At 50.0% G+C, this 18,477-nt stretch overlaps 1 protein-coding gene across 1 annotated transcript in view; it reads left to right on the plus strand.

The window, feature by feature from the left end:
• Window positions 1-10,801: 10,801 nt before the first annotated feature.
• LOC120513061 (ankyrin repeat and fibronectin type-III domain-containing protein 1-like) overlaps window positions 10,802-18,477 on the plus strand; it is a 245,860-nt gene continuing 238,184 nt past the window's right edge. The window contains exons 1-2 of the mRNA XM_039732031.1: window positions 10,802-10,907; window positions 15,408-15,542. The gene's annotated coding sequence lies outside the window, so the exon portion shown is untranslated. The remainder of the gene's footprint in view (window positions 10,908-15,407; window positions 15,543-18,477) is intronic.

An 18,477-nucleotide genomic window follows, 5' to 3' on the forward strand; every position in this document is an offset into this window, starting at 1 on the left:
TTTGGTTCATCTTGGGTGTGACCCTGGCTGGGCTCTTGTGCTGCCCAAGGTTTATCCATTGAGGCCTTTTAATAAATCCCTGTTTTATTCTTTAGCTGTGTCCAGTCTCTGTTCTAGGTCAGCCTTCCCAAGGCATCACAAGCAGCAGGTTTGTTACAGAGCCCAGACAGCTTTGACTCCTGAAACAGACAAGTGGGTCTGCACGAGCTTGAGTTTGTGAACTTTGGGGTAAAATGACAGGTTCAAGGCGGATATGGGGTAGGCGGTTCAGGAAGGCTATACCTTCCTAGTGCCTCAGCAATGGGGAAAGGAAGAGGGCAACGGGCGGCTGGGAGTTTGGGATAAAAGGAGGCTGCGCCCTCTGAAACCTCAGGAGAGGAAATCCATCCGGCGTGTGCCCTGGTGGACTCTCTGCCTTTATTAGAATAAAGTTTCAGGACTCCTCTGTCTCCTTTATGGACCCCAGCTTTTCATAGTGTGATTTTTCATACAAGTCCAACCATTAACCCACCACTAAACCACATCCCCAGGTGCCACATCTGCCTGTTTTTTAAACACATCCTGGGCTGGTGGCTCTACCACTGCCCTGGGCAGCCTGTGCCAGTGCCTGGCTACCCTTACAGTGATGAAATTTTTCTTTTCACCTTACCTGGGAGAACCTGAGGTTGCTTCAGCTTCAGATGGCTAGGTGAAAAATGCTGACAGCAGGGACACTTTCACTGGGAAATAGTCTGTATCCTCACCCTCTTCCTGAATATTGCATTGGATCATTTCTGTTTGAAACAAAACAGGGAAGACAAAGGAAGTCTCCTGCATATGAAAGCATGGAACAGATTGTCAGGAAAATTAATCCACAAACACCAGACATTTATGTCCAAAAAGGAGACAGAGGAGTCCTGTAACTTTATTCGAATAGAGGGAGAGGCCATGGGGCATTCCCATGGGGCATTCCCCTGGAGTCTCTCGAATCTTTGGAGGATGCAGCCTCCTTTTTATCCTAATTTCCTGGCCGCATGTCCCTCTCTCTTTCCCCATTGGCTGAGGTGCTTGACAGGTGCAGACTTTCTGAAACACCCAATACCTGAAATGCCTAATACCTAAGACCACCTTCTAATGTATAACTCCCTACCGTTGTCTTTTCCTTGTGTCATTCAGTGGAATTCTTTACAGAATTTATGGTTCTTCCCATTGTTTCTTTCATCTCTCAGTATTCAATTTGATTTATCAGCAGATCTACAGTTTGTTTGTAAAGACAAATCTCTCATTCCATTTATCAATCAGTGGAATCCTTCCCATTGTTTCTTTTATCTCTCAGTATCTAGCTTTATTTACCAGCAGATCCAGAGTTTGTTTGCAAAGGCAAGTCTCTCATTCCCCTCAAAATGGTGCTACAGTGCCTATCCAAGTTGGAAAAGACTGCAGCTGCGGTGAGAAGATCCAAAAGAAAAGGGGAGTTCTTTCCAAATGATGCATTAACACATGCATGTAGGTCCCCATAAAGCCAGGCCACGAGTTAATAAACCACAGGGAAAGCAGTGGATTAATACAGCCCCTGGGGATGAATGTGTTAAGGATCATCACATTAACACATCAAAATCCTGAGCCAGGCTGAGGTCTCAGTTCACACCAAATGAAAACCATGTCCCTCGGAGCTTTTGGACAAGGGAAGGGCCTTGCCCAGTTTGCAGAGTCACCCATAGCACTGAGGTATTTACCGGGCTGTTTTGCCCTCCAGGCTTCTCGCTACCTGATTTACAGTCTGGAAAAATGCAGCCAAATGGAAACCTGAGGGATCTTTCCTTTTTTTCTCTCTGGCCTTTTCACAGGACAGACTGTTGTGAAAAGCAGATGAGGTTCCTGTGGGACAAAGAATTGTCCCACCCATTGACCAGGGCTTCTCCTCCTGAGGCTTCATGCGAGGCCTTAAACAATCCTGGGACCAAGTGTGGCTGTGAGATTTGCCTGATCACTTCATGCTCTGAGTGTTTGCACAGCACCATTAATTCCCTGGAAAGTGCAGCTTCCGGGAATGGGGGGTGAGCTCTGGGCTCATCAACACTGGAGGGTGTGGATACTGAAGTTTGCATGAGTTAAATTGAAAAAAAAAAAAAAAGAAAAAAGAAGCTATTAGCTAAACTTACAGGAAAAAAGAACGAAAAACAAACAGCACCAGGAATGAAATGCAAAGATCTGAGCTCTGGGGAAGTTTGAGCCCCATGGAGGATGGAGAGGGGCAAGGGCCAAAGACAAGTATTTTTTTATTTCCCTCAGAACTGCTAATAAAGTGTAAAACAAATGTGTTTTTTTTATCTTCCATTATAATATTCCTGGATAAAAGCTAAAACACTGCTGGCTGCTTCTTGGATAAACTTCAAACATGGGGCATGCACACTTTGGAGAGGCAAGGCAAGACTCAAACATATTCACATCTATTCCCAAATGTTTGCCTTCTACCTGAAGAAAAGAACAGCAAGCCTTTAACTTTGACATGGCCTAGATTTCCCATCTCAGGACATTTTGGGCCAGCACAGTAAGGGTCGTTTGGGAGGTGTCTGTGCAGGAGATGGAGCAGAGCACAGGTGGGCTCAGCCTGACCACCGTGCTGCCCCACTGCCTCTGCCAGCTCTGCAGGCATCTCCCCATGGCCCCGTGGCCCTTTCTGCCCACTGGCAGCAACTGGGCAAACTGGGCACGGCAGCAGGAGCTCCTTCTGGCTCCTGCACAGGTGCCAGCTGCCTGCTGAAGGAGCAGATGCCTGATGCCTGTGTGAGCAGGGCCTGATGGGACCGTGCGTGCTCCTGGTGGAGTGCCAGCTGCCTGCTGAAGGAGCAGATCCCTGATGCCTGTGCTGTGTGAGCAGGGCCTGATGGGACCGTGCGTGCTCCTGGTGGAGGTGGTCCTGTGGGACAGAAAATTAAAACCTGTGAAAGTCTAGAAGTCTGGAAAACCGTGTGGTGCAAAGGCACAGGAGAGAAGTGAGCTGGCAGGAACTGTACAAATAAATCTGCTTCAGTGCTAACTGAGAAGGAGCAAAGACTGAGAAAGAAAAACCTCTGGATGCTCCTGTATCCATGTAGAGAGATCCACAATCAGTGTCCACAGGGCCCTGCTGCTAGCAAAGGAAGGACAATAAGCTTTATGATTGCTTCTCCATGGCTTTATTGATTGCTTCTCCTTCCTGTCTTTTATTATTTTCCCTATTTAGTTAATAATTAGGAGTTAGATGAGAAGGGAATTGTCGGCTGTGAGTCTGGGGTGTGGTGACTGATGCTAGAAGAGATTGCAGTAATATATTTAGATTTTACTAAAGCACTTGACACTGTGTCTCAGTCTTCTGCACAAAACTGATTAAGTCAAATGATACGTGATAGCTGATGATGGAGGATGGAGAAGACTGCATCAGGTGGAGGAAAAGTATCTAAATTTCTGCAGACATCACTGCCAGATTAAACTGATTAATCAATGCAGATTAGCATCATCTTTATCTTTGCTGCTGGTCTCAGACAAGACCTTTCAGCTCCAGGGCATCACATCATCTATTGCTCAGGTAAGACCATTTGATGAGCTCCATCCTGTTCCCTGTGGGCAGCAATCAAGCTCAGAATTGAGCTTGTTTTTCTTTATTCAGTTTCATCTTCGTCTTCTAGAATTCAAAAATTACTGCAGGTCTTCATGTGCTGGAAACCTCATTTTCATTACTCCTGAACTTGATTTAAGACCTAGGATGGAGTTTTTCAGAGCATTTGAAATTCACTTACAAATTCAGTTGTCCATTTTGCATCTCTCTGAGGGCATTCAGCCAAAACCGAGCAGAAGTCTTTCATATACAGCAATCTTGATGTGCAAACACATGCATGTTATCTCTGGAAAGGCTTCTGATTTCTGCTTTTCTGATTTCTACTATCTCACACTCAGTTTCTAACTCACATCTAACTTACCCTTTTCTTCACTAGAGATATTTGTGCTAAAATCACCTTCTACTTCTCATCCTTATGGAGAATGTCAATGCTATCAGACAGGTCCAGATCTCAGATTTTTACAGGGAAAAAAAATCCCCATCGGTTTTTGGTGCCATAGAAATAAAAATTCCTTTATTGTATCGGCATTTAAATGCCTCATCTGTTGAAAAAATATTAGTGGTGGGCACCTAGATCATCTAGGAAGGGTCATTGTTTCTATACCATGTCATCTGCCCAAAGCAGGAGCTCTCCATCTCTTGAGCAGCTCCACACTCATAACATCTCCACCGAGCTCTTGAATTTCTGTCTGACCCAGAAACAGAAACTCGGCCATCAGCAGAGGTGGTTGTTGGTTCCCACCAGGGAGCCAGATCAGCCTGCACAGGAAAAAGTTGCTTCAATTCTCCTCTGTGTTTTGAAGCAAAGACTGATTATGAACCATCAGAGGTGCTGTGTCCTAATCTGCACCTATGGCTTTTATAAATCAGCTTTTTTTAAGATAGGCCAGCCGTGGAGACCCTGTTCTATAACCTCCTAATTTCCCCAGGCAGTTTGTCCTGCCTAAGACTGGAAAACCACAGCATCTTTGAAGAGGTTTTGTTTCCATCATAATAAATCAGACGCCTCATTCTAGAAGGCATCATGGGATCTGCATCACATCACACCTGTCTGTAAAAATACAAGGTGAATTCCCTGTGAATTGGGTTTTTATCTTGATTAGGGCTGAACCCAACTTTGGCCTGAATGAGGAAGGGTCTGGTCCAGCTCCTGTAAGGTGAGGGGAGTGCAAGAATCAGTGCAGAGCTGTTGATGGGGTAGCTGAGAAGGTCTCAGAGACCCTGATGCCTCCGAAATATCCTCCTGTACTTTATCATACAATCACAGGATGCTTTAGTCTGGAAGGGATCTTAAATTTCATCTTGTTCCAGCCCTGCCCTGCCATGGGTGGGGATGTCACTCACTAGATCAGGTACCAGGAAGGTGTTTTACTGCCTTTGTTTTCAGTTTTTATCTCTAATTTGAGCTGACATAGATGTTCTGTAGTTTTCTTACTACAAGAGTTGTGTGGCCATAGCCTCCATTCAGATTCAAAAGCTCGGGATAAGGAGCTAATTGTGACTGTGGTGATGTGGTTTGTAGGGAACGTGTTCCCCTGACAATGAAATCACCTGGCAGAAGACTCTTGCTCTCCTGTAGGCTGGAGCAGGGTGTGGACAGAGTGGGAGAGGAGTTCTAGAAACTGGGAATGAAGAATTTTCTTGTGTCAGGTGAAATAAGCTCGGGGATGCCACTCACTCATCAGGTACCAGGAAGGTGTTTTACTGCCTTTGTTTTCAGTTTTTATCTCTAATTTGAGCTGACATAGATGTTCTGTAGTTTTCTTACTACAAGGGTTGAGTGGCCATAGCCTACATTCAGATTCAAAAGCTCGGGATAAGGAGCTAATTGTGACTGTGGTGATGTGGTTTGTAGGGAACGTGTTCCCCTGACAATGAAATCACCTGGCAGAAGACTCTTGCTCTCCTGTAGGCTGGAGCAGGGTGTGGACAGAGTGGGAGAGGAGTTCTAGAAACTGGGAATGAAGAATTTTCTTGTGTCAGGTGAAATAAGCTTTAGTGGGAGCTGAAGGCAGGAGGGGACTGGCCAAGGCCACGGCTCTTTTCCTAAAGCAGGGCAGATGGACAGAGTGGTGCTTTCAGGTGCTGTGATTTTCTCCAGTGCTCCCTCTCCCTGACAGGCATGGGAGGTGTTAGTGATGTGCTCAGAAATTTGTTGCACGGGCTGTGGTTGGGGACTGTTTGGTCAAATGTCTCTGTTAGTGTATTGTAGACCTCAGATGGCTGAAGAGTTAAACAGGAAATGGGAGGTGAAATGGGAGTCCAGAAAGTGGGGATTAAGCCCCTGTGTGTTGCGGGGGGCAGGAGTTAACCCCAGGAGTTAATGGCTTGGACATAACCTGGCAGTCTGTGTCCTGGCAAGAAACTCAAGAGTTCAGGCCCAAAGAACTGCCTTGGCCAGGTTGTATTGAAGATTGAAAAGGATTCAGCAGCTCTCATTCCTTTCATTTCTCTTCCTCTGAAGCAGGAATCTCCCAAGCCACTATAAAGACTGTCTGCTTTCTTGGAGCAGGCTCTCCACTTTGCTGCTGATGGCCTCAGACCCCTCCATCCCCACCAGATGTGGGGATGCACCAGATGTGCAGACCCCTCTGCAAGTGGGCAGCACGAGAACCTTGAGTGCCTGCTGCCCACGGAGGGATGGTCCCATAGCCATGAGAGCACTCCTGGGGCAGATCCTTCACCCTGCAAACCCAAGGGATTGAGCCTGCTGGGAAAGGAACAAAAGCCCTTCTCCTGCCTGGGGGGGAGGGACACCATGCTGAGCTCATGCTGTATCTGCACAGCAGATCATGAGACATCACAACACTCTCGAGCTGTCAGATGGCATTTTTAATCAACACAAACTTGACTTTTTAGAAATTGTTGTTGATTATGCTCTCCAACCAGAAAGCACACGGCTTTGATCAAAGCAAGTATGATCCAATGCTGCATCTTGTGTCAGCTCATTAGGAGCTACCTTCATTATAAATCCTGCTTGTTAGCTGGGTCTGAACTGGATGCCTGTGAATTAGGAGAGGAGTTAGACAAGGTTTTGTAGCTGGGCCTCAAACCATAGACAACATAAACATAAACATGGGTTATATGCTTTATAGACACATAAACATAGTTTATGGGAAGGAGCCCTTCCTATAAACTGTAGGAAAGGTGCAGTCACTGATGAACAGAAGATAAAATACAGAAAGTGTTCCAGAAGTGAAGCAGGTGTGTTGTACAGGAGGTTTGTCAGTGTCTCATTTGCAGCCCCAGGCCAGGGTAACCAATACCATGTTTGAAGCAGGATAGATAAACAGGAGTGCACCTGCACCAGATTCCTTGGAGCTGAACTGCCAGGCAAGGGTTTGGCCTCAGGGGTGCAGTGCCAGTGTTGGTGTTGTCAGCCTCACCCACCACACAGACAGGGACTTTAAAGCACAGCTGGTGTCTTGACACTGGAAAAGCAACTCACTCCAGAAGACTTGTCCATGAGGCTGCCCTGCCACCCTGGAATCATTGCTCTTCATAAGCTTGCAAAGGACTGGAAAGATGTTCAGTGTTAATTATAGTTCGTTTTTGTGGTAACCCACTGTTCCCTGGCAGATTTAGAGCTGCCTGGAGGGAGGTTAAGAGCCACTTTGTCCAACTGTCTGGAGAATCAATCTAAAATAGAAATAGTGTGATGAGGGAGTGTTGTGGAAGCTTGTAAAATTGAGACACATAATACATTCAAATGAGATTTATTTTATATAACAGTTAAACCAGATTAACTGGTTTTATTGAACCAATTCAATAAATTAAGCCAATTAAGCTGCATCAGCATTTGAATACAGATTCATGATGTCCAGTGGAATTGGTTCTACTTGAATGACTTCAGATTTCTTAAGGTTTAGAAGAATAACTCAGAATGAGCTGGGTTACCCCAATGAGATGAGGGTCCCCAATCTCATCTGAGACAGCAGCCTCACATAATGGAAGAATCCAACTGCAGACCAGCTTGCTGCTCCAAGGGGGGTTGGCTCAACTGACCCCCCAACATCTACATCCCTGATTTGTGGTCAGCCACGGCCACGTGAGCCCTCACTGGCTGGGTCTGACATCCCCCACAGCCAGCCTGCAGACGTGGTGGGGTTTAGCCTGCACAGGAGAAGGCAAGGGAAGCCAGCCATGACTGGCCAGTCACTGACTGCAGGCAGAAGGATGCTCATGACACCATGTCAGCCCTTTGCAGCAGCCTTTACTCCCTACGAAGACAGAGTGGTGAATGATGGGATTGTGGAATGGTTTGGGTTGGAAGAGAGTTGAAAGTTCATCCAGTTCCAGTCCCTGACATGTCCAAGGACACCTTCCACCATCCCAGGTTGCTTCAAGGCCCATCCAGCCTGGCTCTGGGCACTTCCAGGGATCCAGGGGCAGCCACAGCTTCTCAGGGCACCCTGTGCCAGGGCCTCCCCACCCTCACAGGGAACAATTCCTTCCCAGTATCCCATCTAATCCTGTCCTCTATCATTCCCCCTTGTCCTGGCACTCCAGGACCTTGTCCAAAGTCCCTGTCCAGCTCCCTTGCAGCCCCTTTAGGCACTGAAAGGGGCTTTAAGGTCTCCTGGACCCTTCTCTTCTCCAGGATAACAGCCCAGATCTCAGCCTGGCTTTGTAGGTGAGGGTCACCAGCCCTCAATGCATCTCTGTGTTCTTATTAAAAAGGAATATTCATTGAGTAGGAATATTTGATGTAATCTAAAATCAATGAAGCTGAAAAGCCCATTGGCATTCCTTGTTTCCTTTCACTTGTCTTGAGACCTGTGCATTGCTCGGCCTTCAGGAAATGCACATTCTGGACCTCCAGACTGGGCAGCTGGGGGTGCCCAGTACCATTCCCCTCATGACATCCTCCTCCCCATAGCCCTGCAGCATTAGGAGTGCTTGGGGCAGAGTCCCTGCAGAGAAGCACCACCTGCACTTTGCTCTGATGGGAACAGAGCATGTCCCTGGGGCTGTGAAATCTCCCACAAAAGCCTTTCAGCCCCCTCCTCTTTACCCCTGTACCGTTAGTGGTGTGTGGGTCAGCACCTGCACTCTGTGCACTGTGCAGGCTCAGGCTCAGCCTCCTCGGAGCAGCTGCTCAGCCCGAGTCCCTGCGAGGAGCCACTTCCACCCCACCAGCTCTGTCTCGGTGCTGATGCTTTGCATCAAGGTGCTCTTGACTGAGAGGGAAAGCATTTTTCCTTCCTTATTCAGAGCATGCCTCAAAGCATTTTAGCTTGGGAGCTCAGTGTATGCCACAGGTCCTCTGCCAGACAGGGGCCTTTCATAAGATTTTTTCTGCCTAATCACACAAAGAAAAATGCATTTGCCATTCTTAGCCGACCATTTCACTGTGGTGTCTCTTTCTTCATCCCACAGTATATTTTCCCCTGATTAACTCATGTGTTTTACTCTCTGTGCCTATGCTTTAGCAAACGTGAAGAAAGAGGGTGATGCTGTTTCAGAGACAGACTGATGAGGCCCAGCTATTGCCAATAAAAGGCTTAATGTTAACACAGGGTTTCACAGAGGTTTTCGCTCCTTGGGCTGCCCATCAGCACATTTATCTCCACTGGTAAATCCCAGAAGCCTTAACCTCCGAATCGTGCTAATGAGAGGCAGTCACATAAACCTTGGGCTGGCAGCAGAGGCTGCTGATACGAATCACCACAGTGTGAGTGTGAGAATTTTTAAACTGAAATTAAATGCTCTGTGGCTCTGCAGCAGGCAGGTGGATGTGCACGAAATACCAATAGGAAGAACATGGAAATATAGGCAGTTCCCTGCCTAAATTTAACAGAGGTGTATATAGTGTGTTCTAGACTTAACACCAGGGGGACATTATGTCCATAACCTCCCATATTTTCCAGCCCAGCTGCCCATGCAGCTGGACATCGCTGAGAAAACCCTATCGAGCCCCAGAGAATGGACAAAACCAGTTTTTGGGCTGGCTGGTGAGTCTGCACAAAGAGGCCCCTGACCCTGCTTCCATCTGCATCTCTGTGCATAGGTCTGGGGCAGCACAGCAGGAACAGAGAGCAACCTGCAGCTCACTGTTCCACACTGCAGCACAGAGCTGCAGGGCAGGGGTGGTGGCCGGGGTCTGTCACTGGGGCAGGTGATGGAGCTGATCCCCACGACTGGCACACAGGGATGTGCAGCCCCAGCACACAGGGGTGCACAAAAGCACTTTCCTAAACCCATCAGAGCTGTCTGCACTCCCTGGCCTCAGTGCATTTGGGTGGTGTGGCAGGGTTGGGGCTGCAGGTGAGGGTGGGTTGGAGCTGCAGGTGAAGGTGGGTTGGAGCTGCAGGTGAAGGTGGGTCAGGGCTGCAGGTGAGGGTGGGTCAGGGCTGCAGGTGCCTGCAGGCAGCTGACAGAGTGGTGTAGGGGCTGGGGCTGCAGGCTCCAGCTGGGAAGCATTACTGGCTCCAGCTGCATCACCAGTGGAAAGCAGGACAAGCCATGGAGGGGAAATGAAATGATCAGCTGGGATGGAGGCAGCACAGGGACGAGCAGTCACTGTCAAAGAGCAGTTTGTAGTGATGACAGAGCAGTGTGACTTCTTGATCCTCTGGTTTCTCTTAGGGTAGCTGGAATCCCCGAGCCATCAAAGTGCGGGTCTGGCTTTGATGCGAGGGGACCTCACACGTGAGCTCGCGGAGCAGTGTGTGTCCTGCCTGCAGCCCACAGCATCCTGCCGCTCTTCACGAGCTCTGAGGGTTTGCACCGTTTAAAATCAACACCCAGCCTGGGACGGCGTTTCACATTCTCCAGGCATCCTGCTCTAGCAGATGTCTCCAGACTCTGAGGTTAGAACCACTTAAGAACTAAGAAAAGCCGCAGGACGATTTCCAGCGGGAGGCGCGGGCGGGGTGCGGAGGGGCTGCCCCGTGCCCGTGCCCAGCGCGGTTCGGAGCGGCTCCGAGCGCTTCCCCTGCCCTCCAGCAGCCTCGGGGGGCTTTGCTGCTCCCTGTGCTCGTTCCCAGCTCTCTAATCAGTGATTTCAAACCGGTTTGGTTAAACTCGGGGACGAACTGTAACGGAGCGGCGCGGTCCCGTCCCGGCTGAGCCAGGGGGAGCCCGGGGACACGCGGGGCTGGCGCTCCCGGCCCGGGCAGCTCCATCCCGGCCCCCGAGCATCCCGGGGCGGGGCGGGCTGGGCCGGGCTGTGCGGCGGGCGGGGGTGGCTCCGGGGCCGCCCCCATCGCCCGCTTCCTCCCCCGGGTCCGGCCGGAGCCCGTTCCGTCCCTGCCGGCGGCAGCGCGGCTGCATCCCGGGCGTGCGGTCCGGCTGCGCCGCGGGACGGGCCCGAGGGACGGCGGAGCAAGTGAGCGCGCTTCTCCCCTTCTTCCCTCTGCTCTTCCCTTTCCCCCTCTTCTCCTCCCCTCCTCGTGGGTCCCCCCGCCTCGCCCGCGGCTCTTGGGAGTGCAGGGCTCTGCTGCAGGAGTCCGGGAGTTGCAAAATATCTCCTGGCTTTGCAGCACGTTTAAATTTTTTTTTCCTTTCCTGTCTTACACTTGGAGTAGCTAATTGGGTAGGAAAACACGAACTGCAGGGGTGGGATTACTTCATGCTCTTGCAATGCTGTTTTGCTGTTCGATTTCAGTCCTTTCGCGTGAACAGAGCCTGCCTGGCGGTGCTGCCCTGGAGCGCCGTGGGGGCCGGCGCTGCTCTGCCGCCAGCGCCTTTTTTCCTTAGCAGGTTTTCACTTTAAAGGACGATTTCCTTGTCTCCGGAGGATATTTGCCCTTTTCACCAGCGGTTCCCACACTAATCCCGGTCCATGGTGTGTGCCCAGAGGCTTCCTCATCTGGCAGGATTCATTCAATCACTAGGGCTTTTCTCCTTTAGTTTCGAGATTTCCGTAGAATATGTGATCTCCAGGGAAGAGGCGATGCTGGCAGCGGGCTGTTTGCTTCCCAGCCTGCTGGCTGGTGTCCTGGCTCCTGCAGCCATGGATTGTCACTGTGTGGAGCAGCCTCGATTTTTCTCCTCTGTTGGTGAAAGCTGCATTTTTTCAGGTTTGTCTGAGAATGGGGGAACAGGGAAATTTCTCGTGCAGGTGACATTGAAGCTCAGCCAGCCAAACCAGCAGAAATTGCTTCCCTGAGAATACAGCATGTGCAGATGTGCTCCCTGAAGTTTATTCTTGAATATGAGCAACAAGTTGTGTGTGTTTTCTAGAAATAAACACAGAGGAGGCAAGTGCTGGGCATTGATTCCTGAGGCCTGGGGTCAGCAGGGTGCTTCAACATGGGGATGAGCAAGTTGGGGTTGGTCCTTGGGTTGGCTGGATGCATGTTTACACCACTGGAACATCTGCAAGTGAAGGACCAGTTTGTGTTTGTCTTATGCTCAGCTTTCCCGTGTATTCCCCTCCAAAAGGGGATGATGCAGTGTGGTGCTCAGGAACTCACTTTTCCTTGTTACCTTCTTCCTAAGGGTGCTGTTTTTGCTCTTAGCTGGCAATTCCAGCAGTGAAATAAGGAGGGGGCAATTTGTCTTCCTTCTTTATCATAAATACCTGTAAAACAGTAACCTCAAAAATATTTAGATCCAGGGAAATTTCCTTTGTGCTTCTTAAGCCTGGTCTGTCTCCAATAGTATCATTCTCTGGGGTTGGCTGTTCTGCTTTTTTTCCCTGAATTAATTTTATTGTGGCACTGAGAACTCCCATGTGGTCCCTGGAAATTGTCCTGCATTTTGAGAAGTTCAGAACTTGCTGAATAATGGTGTTTTCTTGCCTGAAATAGAGGTGGGAAATTTCATATTCTAGCCTCTCCCTGGGTACCTGAAAGTTGACTTTTTGAGCTTTCACCTCAGCAAAGCTGGGCTTCATTAGTAACTCTTTTTAAAAGTGACTTATCTCATCTAAAGTTATATTTAGTTACAAATTTAGTTTTTTCTCTAAGTTATGTAAAAGTTGATATTTCTCATAATAGTTGGATGAATTCATTAGATGACTAGAGACCTTCCTGCTCCCCTTCTGCTAAGTGAAAATCCACATCTGTTTTTATGCTGACAGCAGTTGTTTAGGTGATTCCCAGCCCAGGGAACCTAGGGTCCATTCCTGTTTGCACCCTGGAGCTGTGTCAGTCTCGGATGGCCTTTCCCACTGTAGGGAAGGCAAATGCCATCGGTGAGGTTGTTCCCCAAAGAGCCAGAGCCCTGCAGAGAAGGCCATGTCACCTGGGTGTCTCTTCCTGGAGAACAGAAAGAGATTGGGATGAGGCATCTCCATCCTTGTGCAGTACCAGGAGCTGTCACAACTTTCTCCAGTGACACCTGCTGTGGTGTTTGTGGGCAACTTGGGGTGTTCATCTGGAAGAGAACTCAGAGACAACATCCTGTGTGCTCCTCCAGGATGATTAGAACAGTGGTCAGAGAGGGGTCAGATGTTCTCTCCAGCATGGTGGTCATTATGGGAATGTCAATTCTCAGCCCTTTCCTCCAGCGAGTCATAACTTAAGAGCAAACACTTTTCCTGCCATCTCTAAGGTAAGAGGGCACATGATCCCCATTTGCACAGAGCTCAGCTGCAGAAATTCCCATCCCTGCCATCCACGTGCAGCAGTGCTGGCACTGGGAATGGCACAGGAGCAGGGCTGGGGCAGAGCCTGTGTGTCTGGAGCCAGCAGCAGAGTGCCTGGGGTGTCCCAGGCAGTATCTGGAGACAGAGCTGCAGAGGATGTCACTGGTGGGGAAGCTGAGCCAGAGTGTAGCCAGGAGCCCTGTCTGTCCTGGCTCCTAGCAGTGGGAGCTGGCACTTGGGGACAGCCTTGGGGCACTCCTGGCAGGGCCTGGCTGCTCTCAGGTGCAGCAGTGCTGAGGCAGCTGCTCCCTATGGGGCTGTTTCTGTCCCAAAAGGAGAGATGTGTGTTGGCAGCTTTCCCAGCACCAGGATGGCAATGAGGGGGAGCTGTGCTCAGCTTGGCGTGGAGTTTCTGCTCCTTGCAGCCTGCATCCCCTCCAGGCTGGTCTTGCACTCCCCTTCCAGCTTGCTTCAGGTTTTTCCCAGCTCTAAAGTTGAGATGTTGAATGACGTCTCTGTGGTGAGCTGTGGCAGGTGAGGGATGCTGTGTCCTGCTGAGGCTCTGTGGAATGGCACAGCCTGTTTGCTGCAGCCCTAAGGCAGGAAGGGATGAGTGCCAGCCCCTCTGGCTCCTGGCCCCAGGCAGCCCCATGATCCTGTTGCTGCATTCCTGTATTCCATGCCTGTCCTGCTCAATGCAGGAGTCTCTCACTTACCTGTGAGACACTTGACCTGTGTCTCACTGGGCCAGAATGAGTGCCTGAGGTCCAAATCCTGTCTTGGTTGGCACTGCTTGGTTATTTTTGGGGATGCAAAAAGGCATGAGGGACGACCACAGAGCTGGAGGATGGACACAGCAGGGGAACAGCAGTGCCATTTCAGTGGCACTGCATTGTCCTGGGCAGAGTTATGGGTGGGCTGGATGCTGTTGCTCAGGTGGAAGGAGTTACTGTGGTCTCTGCTCCCCTTCAGCTGCTGGGTGGGAGAGGATCCTGTGTGGCTCAGGCCCTCAGGCTCCCTTGCTCCTTTCCCTTCTGGAGGGAAGTGTTGACAGTGTGTCTGGGAGCTCTGCTGCCATCCCAGTGCTTTCACACTTTGTGCTTGCACCCATGCTTTGCTCAGCCATGTGTTGTCCCTAAGGACAAAGGGACAGGATGTTGCTGGCTGGGATCACCTCATGAGTGACCTCTCTCAAGGATGGTGCCCAAAGGAAAGCCAATGCAAGAGCATGGGTCTGTTTTTTTTTTTTTTTTGGGAGTGAGGGTCCTCTCTGCTGAGACCCTCTGCACAAGCAGGGGAGGCTGTCCCACCAGAAGTCTGCTTGGGTCCCCTTCAGAGCAGTGGCTGATGTTTGGTGGCTGTAGTGGCACTGCTAAGTCACCTGCTAGTGCTGGCAGCCCTGGACAAGCAGGGCTGGCACAGCTGGCTCTAGGTGGAGTGTTTGCACCGAGGAGCTCAGGCTTTCAGCAGCTGTAATAGGAAGTTACTTTTTGTGATAAATTGATAGCTTCATTTTTTGACCTTTCAAAGCTTCTCATGCATTAGCTGCATGTAGGAAATGTAATTTTCCATGCTGAGAAACCAGCTCTGAAGGAGAATGACTGATGTGATTTTTTTTTTTTGGATGTCTGGCAGACCAAATTTAGTGTGAAAGAAGGCTCAGGTCCTGGGCTGAGTTCCTCTGCCTCAGAGATTTGGTGCCTGCATGACAGGGAGTTAAAAAGGGAAGCAGGGAGAATTTGGTAGAATTGTTTCCCTTTGATGGCTTGGAAGCTCCTGGAGAGACACCAAGGCACAAGGGCTTCCAGACTTATACGGGAATTTCAGTGACTTAAAAGTAACTTGAAGGGAAAAAAGAAATGCTAAAATGAGGGAGGCTGAGAGCTGCTTGGTCTTCTGCAGGGCTCCTCTGATGCTGTTCCCATGGTGGTGGCAATGGGGTCTGATCCTGCTGTGTTGAGCAGAGTTCTGGCAGCTCCAGTGTTGCTCTGTGTGCATTGAGGCAGCTGCCTCTGAGCTGCCATCCCTCCCCTTGCTGTTCTTCTAGCTTGCCAGGGATGCAGTGCTCGACTGTCCCTGTTCTGGGTGTTTTGGGGTTAACATTTATAAGCCTTCTTCCAAGAGAGATGCAGAAACCTACTTGTCCTGAGAGCTTGCCCATTTTCCCCATGGTTATAGAACGTTCAGGTGAATGCTCTTTGTGTGCCTGCACGTCACTGTGGTGCTGGTATCCAGCCTGGTTCTGGGCATGTGTAACCAGTCTAACACCCCGTTTTGGTCTGTGTTTGTTTACAGGAGGCACCTGGGGACATCACTTCGAGGTGCTCTGTGCTCCTGTCTGCAGCACAGAGCTGGCAGAGGGTGACTTTGCCTCTCGGGGCATCGTGGGTGACGCTGTGAGAGCTGCCTACACACGTCAGCCTGCAAGTGGTAAGAGTTGGCCAGGGCAGCTGCCTGTCTTGCTTTTAATATTTCATGGAGTGCTAAGAATGTGTGACCTGCATAAGAGTGCCCAGAAGTCCCTGGGATGTGAGCTCTGCTTTCAGGTGAAGCTCCCCACTGCCTTACAGTGCTGTGCTGGCTCAATGGGAGCAGAGTGGTTGCCCTCTGGCTGTGATTGAGGTTCTTAGATTAGACCTCTTTGCTGTTTTGCTGCACAAACATCCCTTTCTAACAGAACAGAGGGGTAAGTGTACTAATCCTTTCTTTACACGCATTTAGCCTATGTGTGAGCCTTGGCTGGGAGCTGTAAGGCACATGGCCACAAACCCCATCACCTCTCAGCAGGTGCAGGCAGCACTCCTGGTGCAGCCCTGCAAGGCCAGGTGGGTTGAGCTGCTGAACTCCAGACAAGCGGTGAGGACCTCAAAGAGCATCATCTGCTTTTGTGCAGGGCTTTTCCTTATCTCTGAGAGGGGGAGAAGTGATTTCCCAGCCCTCTTCAAAAGCAGAGCTGTAAGATCTTGTTAATTAGTGATTAGCCAGTGCCCTGAGGCTTTTGGCTACAGGGCAGGGGGCAAGGCAGGCTGGGGAATGGGGATGTTTTGTGGCAGCACTATCTTGAGGTCTTGTCCCTGCTGTTCCAAGTGTAGGGGAAATCTTGGCTTGGCCTTGAAGTGGGAGCTGGGTGGTGCCTGAGGTGCTGAAGGTGCCGTGAGCAGGGGACTCTGTGACAGCGGGTGGGTTAAATCAGGCCCTGACTGCAGGTGATTCTGAGTGAGAAGTGTTTAAGCCCTCCCTGTGCCACAGCCGGCTTCCCAATCTGCCTCCTGCTGCCCGCTGGGATCCCAGCCTGCAGCAGGACCCTTGTCCCAGCCCTCAGGGCGTCAGTCAGGGGCTATTCCCTCTGCTTTAGCCCTGAAACCTTTCAGATCCGAGCTTCTCTTTCCTGGGAATGATGAGAGATGTCCTTGCTGGGGCAGCTTGCTTCAAGCTGATACATGCTGAATGTCCCTGGCGTGTCTGTAAGTACATAAAGGGCAAAGGGGGAAACATAATTTGAAAAGGTGGCTCTTCATGGAAGTTCTTGGGAAAGATCCTTGTTGCTGTGCCTCGTGCAGGACATCAGACTGACTCGAGAGCAGCTGTAGCTCTGTTTAGTGGCTAATGCCTCATAAGAGGGGAGGTGTGAGAGCTTCAAGGAGCTGCTGGTCAGCTCCACACACAGGGATGTTAATAACTGTGGTGTGAAATGTGTCCAATCTGTGTGACCCTCACAGTGAGTTTGGATGCCCAGAGTTGTTCTTTTCATTCACAAAGACGAGATGAGATGTAGGTTTGTGCTAGAGGAGGAGCAAACCTGCTTGTGCAGGTCTGGCAGGCATCTGCCTGCTTTGAAGAGGCAGGTAGGGGAGGGTTGCCCCCACGCTGGCCCTGCACCCCGGGTTATTGTTCCTGGCTGCAGGGTGTTGTTTCTCCATGCTCTCAATCCAGATTGCTTCCCAGGGAACAGCCTCTGGATATGCTGGTGTTGGCTTGGGTTTCCTCCTATGCAAATGAGTTTATAGGAATGTACTAAGCTCCTTTACAAAACAGCTTGAGTGCTAATGAAAGACATCGCTGTGTAAGAGAGAAATATTGTTAGCCCATTACTACCATCGTTAACGAGGTCACAGCATTGCCTTGCAACAAAATTAGTTTGTTTTGCTCTAATCAGTTTTAGTAGCTAGAGCGCTCAATAATTACTCATGTCCTTGTGAAAGGGATGGGACAGCATGACTAGAGCTGCTGGCAGACTGCTCTGACTCTGAAATGAATTGTGCAGATGATTTTTGAGAGGGCATCTTTCCAGCTGCACAGTGCCCCTGGAGTGATGCTGGCAGAGCCCATCTTCAGCCAGGAGCAGTCATGGTCCATAGCATGGCTCCTGTGGAAAGAGTGGCTGCAGGGGGATTCAGAGAGGCATTAGCAGCAGGAACATCTTTGGACTCTGCTGTTGTCTTTATGTTTATGATTCTCTTTGACTTGCAGCATGCAAATGTCTCCCTGAACTATTCTTTTCTCTAGTCTATGCAAATTTTCAAGACCCCAGGAGCTCTCAAATACAGCTGCTCTGTAAAACAGAAGATTCACTCCTGGGTATTTGCACCTCTAGAATCTTCTCTTTATTTTTTGTTTTGTGTTTCCTGATGTCATTGGTGTGTTCCTGAAGAGACAGGATGGATGCACAGGGTCCTGAGAGCCACTGCTGTGGTGCCCTGGCTCAGGAGGAATGACTGTCAGCAAGTTGTGCCTTCCCTTACAGGTGTGATGGTTGTGCATGTGGCTTTTGCATGTGCAGCTGCTGCCCAGCAAGAGCAGAGCTGTGGTGATGGAGACCCTCTCTGTGCCTCGCTCAGGGTGGGCTGTGGGACCACAGGACCTGCTGTGCCCTCGGTCTCTCTCACTAGTCCTGTACCTGTGAACTGAGTCTGAGTGGAGCTCCTGATCAAAAATCAGGCTGAGCTCAACCATCCCAGCCATGCTGCAGGTGAAAGGTTCTTTGGTTCCTCTCCAGCATCTGCTTGGCAGCTCCCTGGGAGTGCAGTGCAGGCACAGCAGAGCTGTGGCATCACAGAGTTGGAGCAGGGAATGGCTCTTGCTGGCAACGTGGCCTCCTTCTGGTTGAGCTCTCCCTTGTCCTTGATGGGTCCTTGCAGGAACCTGGGTCACCTCACAGTGCCACAGCTCAGCAGTTTCTTTTTAAGTGGTTCAATCCTGCTAAATGACAAGTTTATGCTGGAGCTCCCAGCTTTCCCTCCCCTTAATCCACTTGCTGACTTCAGCACAAATGGTGTTAATCTTTGCTATACTTTCCATTTCCTTCCTCGTGTTTCCTTCTGGCTCAGCTCAGATGTGTTTTCTCCCCTGAAGCTGAGGGAGCTGC

This window comes from Passer montanus, unplaced genomic scaffold (genome assembly GCF_014805655.1).
Source record: "Passer montanus isolate IOZ18808 unplaced genomic scaffold, ASM1480565v1 scaffold8, whole genome shotgun sequence".
Lineage (NCBI taxonomy): Eukaryota > Metazoa > Chordata > Aves > Passeriformes > Passeridae > Passer > Passer montanus.